We start from the raw sequence: 8,464 nt of genomic DNA on the forward strand, positions 1-8,464 counted from the left end.
TGGATTTGTGTAAAAAAAAAAAAAAAAAAAAGATATTATTTTGCCCATTTTTTTTTAAAACTAAAACAATAAACTGTGCAGGCTTATGTGTTTTTTAAAATATTTTATTCTGGAGAAATTGAGTACTTTGAAAAAATTAAAGCATAAAGTTAAAGAGAGTATAATTTACTCTGTGTATTAATACTAGTAGCCACGTACTTGCAAAGGAAATGTCAGGAAAAGTGGTAAAGCTAGTCATTTTTTGTTGTGGGTATAACATCTTAAAAAATTCAGAACTCAAAGCTTGAAAGAGCCGCTGCGGAGGGACCAAAGAGCCGCATGTGGCTCCAGAGCCGCAGATTGCAGACCCCTGTCCTAGAACAACTGATCGAGGTGGAGGGGTAGCTTCTACTTTTCAGACAAGATTATTGGTTAATTCTAAACCCATTATTAGTTATAATACTTTTAAGTCGCTGTCTCTAAGTCTTCCCCATCTGAAATGGAAAACGGAAAGTCCACTCTCACTATAGTTGTTATATATCGTCCACCAGGCTCCTATGCTCAGTTTTTGTCCGAATTCTCAACTGACTTACTACTAAATACTGATAAAGTCACAATAATGGGTGATTTCAATATCCATGTAGATGTTGAAAGTGATAGCTCAAGCATAGCCTTTAAAAATTTAATAGAGTCAACTGGTTTTACCCAAAACGTCTGAACATCTACTGATTCTCATCATCACACTCTTGATCTGGTTCCGACTTATGGCATCGAGATTAATAAGTTAGTAATACATCCTGTTGTGCCTGAACATTTTTTAATAACCTTTGAGTTTACATTAAATGACACAGTCACTGAGAGTAAATTTAATCTTAGCATGAGTTTATCAGAAAACACTGTAACCAAATTTAAAGAATCTCTTCCTCTGTCTTGCAGAGTAATGCTTCATACAAGGTCAAAGAAATACAATCTGAAAGGCCAATTCACAGTATAAAGTACATGAATTGTCCTTTTAGATTGTATTTCTTTGACCATGCTTGTCCAAATATGAGACATTTGAGAGTAAAAGTTTATTTGTCAATGTTCTTGTGATTGTTGAAATAATGTTGTGTTTAAGATCTCTGGTGTTAAATAAAGAAGATAACAAAATTACATTAGACCTACTTAATTAATTTGTATGTAATCTGTTAACTTGAATTTAGTTAACTAGAAAAAAATAGCTGAATTAAAAATTCTATCAGTTGATCAAAAGCAAATTTTTGCGATGGAGCTTTAGAGCCATGCTTAAAAAAAAATACATTGTCATGCTAAGAAAATAAAAGTTAAAAGCCATAAAATTACAAGAATAAAGTTGTAGAATTACAAGAATAAAGTCATACAAGACTTTTTTTTTTTTTTACAGCTGTTGTTAATTTTTTTTTCCACGAGTCAGATCCAAGATGCAACCTGTCACCTTATGTTACCTTACTGTAAGCAGGTTCAAACTCCTGATATTGATTATAATCTGATGCTGATGTGCTGACAGAGTTTCTCTCACTGAGCGCCATTTTCAAATGGAAACAAAAACGAAACTCATGACATAATGACGTCACGTATATGCATCCCAGAAGCAGCATACAAAAACACAAGAGTAGGTGGTGTTAATGGAACACGTTTTGAGTAAGAGTGTTAATAAAAATAAAGTTTAACAAACATTCTTCATTTTATCACAGTTAAAATGTGGTAAACCCTGCTTTATCGTGTTAGAGTTCAGATAATATTACAATTCACTTAGCTTTGGATTGGTCATTTGCTGACACGCCTACTGGATTGATTGACAGGTAGAGCCGTCATTTCTAACCCGAACCCGAAACCTGGCCCAGACCGACCCGGATTAGAGCCGGGCTGTTATAATGTGATTAATGGGCGGACCAGGCTGGTCTCGGGCTTTTAATTAGGTCAGGATCAGCCGCGATCCAATTATATGATAACGTGGCCTGTCATACATCCACCAGCCGCACGCGGCCATTTCACCGCGAGCTGACTGGCCTTGAAAGAGGTAAAAAGTTCAGTTAAGCTTGAGATGGGACTGTACTGCCAGGCAGCGCTCCATCGCCCAAATGGACATTCATTCAGCTGCTGCACTCAGTAGATGCGCGCGGCCGATGACCCAAACAGGTGAGATCCCAAAGCAGACGCGCGTGTCAGTAATTTAGAAGAATGCAGTCAGAAACATGTTTAAATGCTTTTTTATGGCCATGAAAGGACAAACACTTCTCAGCTCCAAATATTCTGTTGCGTTTATTCATCTGCGCATCCCCGACCGTTAATAACTATGTCGGGTTTTTTTCCAGGTTCGGACCTGTGATTACTGTTAATTCGTTTGGTTCGGAAATTATGACTGTGGGCTGGGGCCGGATCAGATTTTTTTGGGCCCGAATGCAACTCTACTGACAGGTCACGTCGTGGATCCGACTTGTGGGGAAATAAAAATATTAAGGACAGCTGTAAAAAAAAAAAAAAAAAAAGAAGAAAAAAAAAGGAAAAAGTCTTTATTCTTTAGACTTTATTCTTGTAATAATAAGACTTTATTCGACTTTATTTTCGTAAATTTATGGCTTTTAATTTTTTTTCTTAGTGTGGCAATGTATTTTTTTTTCCTCATTTTATTTTATTTTATTTTTTGCGTGGCCCTAAAGCTCTGTCGTATAAAGTCAGATTACTATAACTTTTTTGCTTTTAACTAACAAAATACAATTATGTGGAAACTGTTGAAAAAAAAAAGTTAAGTCAATGATTCATTTCTTTGAGTGTAGAGCAGTGCACTCATTAGAAATGCAATAAAGGAAAAAAAGAACATGCTGGGAAAAAAAAAAAAAAACTGTACTAAGGAATAAAGAAAGAGTTTTTTTTCTAAATAATAAAAAAAAGCTCCTAAAAATAGAAATGTTAATATATAATTTCTCTGCTTCCTTGGCTAATTCTGATCCTACTTCACCTCCTACCTTCGTTATATTTACATAAATCGCATTGAGTTAGCTCCTCCTCTCAGAAGTCCACACGGGGGGTAAGTGAAGGCGGGTCCAGACTCTCAGGTTGGCAGAGCTGCAGGCTGCTCCGCTGAAGTCCAGCCGGTGTTGTGAGCGACTTCGTGCCGCGCCCTTTCTGCGCCTCGGCGGAGCTCCGCGCGCAGGTAGCGACTGATCAAAGTACCGGAAGTGAGAGTGCAAGCGCCAGAGCAGGTGACGGAGCCTGAAGTCCACCGCGCTGCTGAACTTTCTGGGACGCAGAAAAAAGAAAGAAAGAGGCTTCCAAGTGAGCGTCGTCCACCACCACCCTGTGGAGGGAAAACAATCCCGTTTGGTTGTTTTCTTGTTTGTTTTTGTTCGACGAGCGCAGGTGATCTCGGGAGACAAACTAACGACTCGGTCTGTTCTGGAAAAACTCGTCGGACAAGCTCAGACATAAAAAGAAAGGTGGGTTTCTATTGCTTTTGTGCAGATATATTATCTGTTGCCGTAGAATTATTAGTTTTCGGTGTGAAACGTGGGAAGACTTAACTTTGTAAAGGTCGTATCAGTGGCGCCTGAAGGTAACATCTGACCACCCAGGCCTCCTTTTGAGTAATCTTTTCGTGCTTTCAGGCAACCTTACTCTACTTTCTGCAAAAGAATGCGTTATCTCCCACAAGATAAGGCATTGTACTCCAGTGTCTTCCTTTTCTTGGAAGCCTCTGGTAAATACCCCCCAAACAACGCAGCACAAAACTCAGATTGATCAGAATGAATTCATTTTAAGTGGATGAGTTCAAAAAGGTTACCTGTACACGATTTCCACTTTATTTTTTATTTTTTAGCTTGTTCAGCTGAAAATACTGCTTATGTTGGGTTGAACTGAAAATAAATTGTTTATTTTTCACTTGCACAGATTGAAATAAAATGGAGATAATCCATTCAGAATATTACAGAGACAAAGCCTTTGCGTGTGCACACATAAGGGTTCAAGAAATCTTATTCAATTAAGCTATGCTTTTTCTTTCAGGCGTTTCAGGCATTTTTTTGGGGTTAAACTAAAGCAGTTATGCAAAGCCCCACTTGATGCATGTCACAGAAAAAAAAAAACTACAGCTCAAGGGCTCGGGTAAAGATGAGCAGAATTCTGCTTTTAATTAGAATTAGGAGTCTTAATTGGAAGTGAATGTCTTTCCTGACATTGCAGTGGGTTTTTTTTTTCTGTTCTGTTCCATGTGGGCTGGAGAGGAAGTCTCTTCTTTCACAGGGTGGAGGAGGGAGAAGGAGGCATAGGTGTGGCTCTTCTCATAATGACTGGTTTGCATTCGAACTGGTGTTTGCGTTTCAGCCCAGCTCATTCACTTGCAGATACAGACAAAAGCACAATCCTACAAACGCGTTCAAAAAGATGTGGCGCAGGTGCAACAATGCAACTTTTCTAGAGTCAAATGCTTGCAACTTTTGCACAAAACAAATCTGGATTTTGGATTAATCATATCGATAGATAGATGGCTAGATAGCTAGCTTTATTTGTCCCCGTAGGGAAATTGGTTTGCAGTATTGCCAGCAGGCATTTACGTAAAAGACATGCATATACAAACATGGCGTTATCCATTTAACGGCAAAGAAGTTTGAGCTCAGTAATTTATGATGACGTTTTATTTTTTGATTCAATCGCTTGTGGTATGAAATAAATGTTTGTCCTGTTTCTTGAGAATAAAGGAAGGCGGTACCTTCGCCCTGATGGAAGCAACAAATGAGAATCGTAGGGGATGTGTATCGTCTGCTATAATCTTGTTTGCCTCTGCTGTGGTTCAGCCGTTCGTGTACATCACAACACTGCTTGTTTCCTCCGAAATTGAAGGTTTCTGAATCCACGTCTCAGAGTGGAGGTTTGTGGGAAAACCCCTGCCGAGGTGTGAACTCCCTGTGTGCTCTACCCCGGGAGACAGAGAGTTTTTGACACTTGCGAACAGTGGAACCACAGTAAGCCACAGCGGATATCAAAATTCTGTTTGTGTCGTTCACTCTTTTTAGCGTAGAGGTGCAGCCCGACCTCATCCTGAGTCCAAACAAGGGTTTCTGTAAGAAAGTGCACCTCACTCAGCACATCTGATCGTTTAGGTCAAAATACAACAATTTCAAAGTGACTATACTGTAGTTCTTAATTTCCTATTTGGCAAAAAAAAATACTCTGAAGGTTTTTATATGAATATCAGTTGGTTAATTTCAGTTCAGTTTAAATATAATGGTGCCAAGTCACAACAGAAGTCATCAGTACACTGAACAGAAATATTCATAAAAAGTAAGTTAATAATATTATTTATCTCAGGAGCAGACTGCTTTGAGTTTAACGTCATCTTGTTTAACTCATCTTGAGCAAGCATGAAGGCGACAGTGGAAAAGAAAAACTCCCTCATGAGGAAGAAACCTCCAGCAGAACCAGACTTGGGTCAAGCTTTGACCGGCTGGGTTTGAGAGTAACAGGAAGGAGGAACAGATACACAATGGCAGGTCAAGAATCACATGTTGAGACAGAAATATCAAATTAAAATTATTCAGTTTTAACAATTTGTTTTAAGAAATGAGTTCATTTTGTCCTCCAGTAGTCCAAGTCTATGGCAGCATAACTATCCAACACTAACTATAGGATTTATCAAAAAGGAAAGTCTTAGGCCCAGTCTTAAACCTGGACAATGTGTCAGCCTCATGGACAGAAACTGGAAGTTGGTTCCACAAGAGAGGAGCCTGAGAACTGAAAGATCTTCCTCCCATTTTGCTTTTGGAAACTCTAGGAACCGCAAGTAAGCCTGCAGTCTGAGAGCGAAGTGCTCTGTTAGGAAATTGTGGAACAATAAGGTCTGTAATTTAAGATGGAGCTAGGTTGTTGAGGGCTTTGTAGGTTAGAAGTCAAATTTTGAATTCAATTCTGAACTTAAGAGGGAGTCGGTTACAATTAAATTACAATTTGTCAGTCTATGTTTTTTGTTCTTGGGGTGGGGGGGTGGGGGGTAGCACGGTGGCGCAGTTGGTAGAGCTGCTGCCTCTCAGTGAGAAGGTTGCCGGATTGAATCCCGGCCAGGGGCCTTTCTGAGTGGAGTTTGCATGTTCTCTCCGTGCATGCATGGGTTTTCTCCGGGTACTCTGGTTTCCGCCCACAGACCAAAAACATGCATGTTAGGCTGATTGGTAACTCTAAATTGTCCCAAGGTGTGAGTGAGAGAGTGAATGGTTGTTTGTCTCATTTGTGTCTGTATGTCCCCGTGATGGACTGGAGACCTGTCCAGGTTGTCCACCACCTCTCACCCAGTGACTTCTGGATATGGGCACCAGTGACCCCTGTAACGTGAAAAGTAAGATGCGGGTAAAAGATAATGGATGGAGGGATGTTTTTGATTTTGTTAAAAAATGAAAGGGTAATTTCAAGCTGTCATCGGTTCCTTTCAAGCCCGGCCTGAGGCGCCTTCTTTCTGTCTTTGTGTCATGCGTGAAACAACTGGTGAGATTGGGTGGTTAGACCATAAACTGCCTTTTCTCATTGTTGAGAATTGAAGCCAGCAGGAGTTGGTTTATGGTGGCTGCCATGTTTTTTTATTTTTAGGACCAGAGTCAGCAGAATAAGGATGTGAGGCTGCTTATTCACCTGCACACAGTTTTTGTGTCACGTGTGCATTCTTTTATGTGTAATGTAACAAAGATGAACATAATGGAACAAGAGATATTTGAACACACAACAGCAAGATTAGAAACGAGTCAACAAGCACGTTTACAAAACATTTCCACGAAATGTACGCCAAGACCAGTTTGTCTTTCTGCTCTCTCTGAGAGCATTAACCATGGTTAGAGCTGACCACATCCCTCCAGAGACGTGAGTTTTCAGAAATGATGTGAGAATCGTGGAACCATAAGAGGTGCGGGGAAGAACTCTGTTGCGTTGACACGAAGCACGCGGCAGTAAATGTGTGACAGACATCTCCCTCTTTGAATAACTCGGTTTAGTACAGTAATTCTCTTTGAGGTTAACTCATTATTTTTTAACTAAATGCAAAGTTGCTGTTCGTCATTATTGATCTTCCCTCAGTAATAAATCTGTTTTTTGTCGTTAATCTTGCGACCGGCTTGTCTAACAGACCAGATTACATCACTCCATCATATTGTAGCGCAAAGACACAAATTTAACATGCAAAGCGTTCAGCATTTAATGTCACATTAACCTAAACTGTACTGAACAACCAGTCACACTGACGAACAAATACAACCTGTTAAAATGGCTGTAAAAAAAATAACTAAATGGTTCATTATATACACATGCACACGCACACAAAGGGACAGATGTTTACTGACTCCTCGCATCTGGTTGCCAATTGGTATGTTTAACCATCACTTGGAGAAATTAACAATATTAGCGCTATTTACTTAGTATTACCCAAACGATGTGTACAACACTGTCAGTAACAAGCACACTGAGTATTTACGTGTGTACTGTATGAGTATACATAATAAATTAGCAGCTGTTTAGGTTTTACTTGCAGTGTGTAGTCATTGTGTCATTTATCAAGTGGTAGCCATCACTTTTAACAGTGGAAAAATGAGGTCAACAAAAAGGGACTGAAGAAGACTGGAATGATAAAGTTTATCAGTGAGCATAGAGGTCAGCAAAGAGGTCAACAAGGATTACTGGAATCAGTGGAACCAGATGTTCAGATGGAAAGGAAATGTTTTTGTTATCTGCAGAACCGTGAGCAATAAATTTTGGGAGTACTTGAAGATGTAATCAGCATTTATGAATTATTAAAGTAACAGTCTGAAGGTATTTAACTGTTGCTGTAACAATAAAAACTATAGTATATTTATTACTAACCATTAAAATTGTTATTAATAGTAGTAGTAGGTGATATCTTCACATCTCGGAAACATTCAAAAATATCTGATTATGTTCTTGGCACACACAAGCAGGTAGGTGTTGTAGTGGCATAGTCCGTACATAGCGACATCACAAACCAAACAGATGTTTGAAACGAATGGATCCACGAGATCCGGCTCCCTTCACCTTAATCTCATGTTGAAAACTTGATGAGGAAACTGAACGTTAAACTGGGTTTCTTTTTTAGATATAGATCCTGTCTAACTATGAAAGCTAGAAAACTTCTTGTAACTGCTACTTTCCATCCCTCCATTGACTACGCTGACTGTATTTACATGAACGCTCCTTCAAGCACCCTGCAGATGTTGGACGTTGTCCATCACGGTGCACTAAGATTCATAACTTTCTGTAAGGGACTTTAAACAACTATTGAGTTCATGGCAAAAACCAACGCAGAGTCGCAAACATGTATAGTATTATACTCTAGTATAGTGTACTAAAATATATATAGTATTTCACATTGCTTAGCTGTTTTTTTCCTTCATTTTTTGCCGTTTTTGCTAATTATTCAATTTACTTTTCATTTTAAATGCTTTTTATATGACCGTCTGCACCTCATCTGTGTTCTTTG

At 39.1% G+C, this 8,464-nt stretch overlaps 1 protein-coding gene across 1 annotated transcript in view; it reads left to right on the top strand.

Annotated features, from left to right (window-relative positions):
* The first annotated feature begins 3,050 nt into the window (after positions 1–3,050).
* lpar2b (lysophosphatidic acid receptor 2b) overlaps positions 3,051–8,464 on the top strand; it is a 24,079-nt gene continuing 18,665 nt past the window's right edge. The window contains exon 1 of the mRNA XM_037690571.1: positions 3,051–3,434. The gene's annotated coding sequence lies outside the window, so the exon portion shown is untranslated. The remainder of the gene's footprint in view (positions 3,435–8,464) is intronic.

This window comes from Nematolebias whitei, chromosome 16 (assembly GCF_014905685.2).
Source record: "Nematolebias whitei isolate Nwh7 chromosome 16, NemWhi1, whole genome shotgun sequence".
Classification (NCBI taxonomy): Eukaryota; Metazoa; Chordata; class Actinopteri; order Cyprinodontiformes; family Rivulidae; genus Nematolebias; species Nematolebias whitei.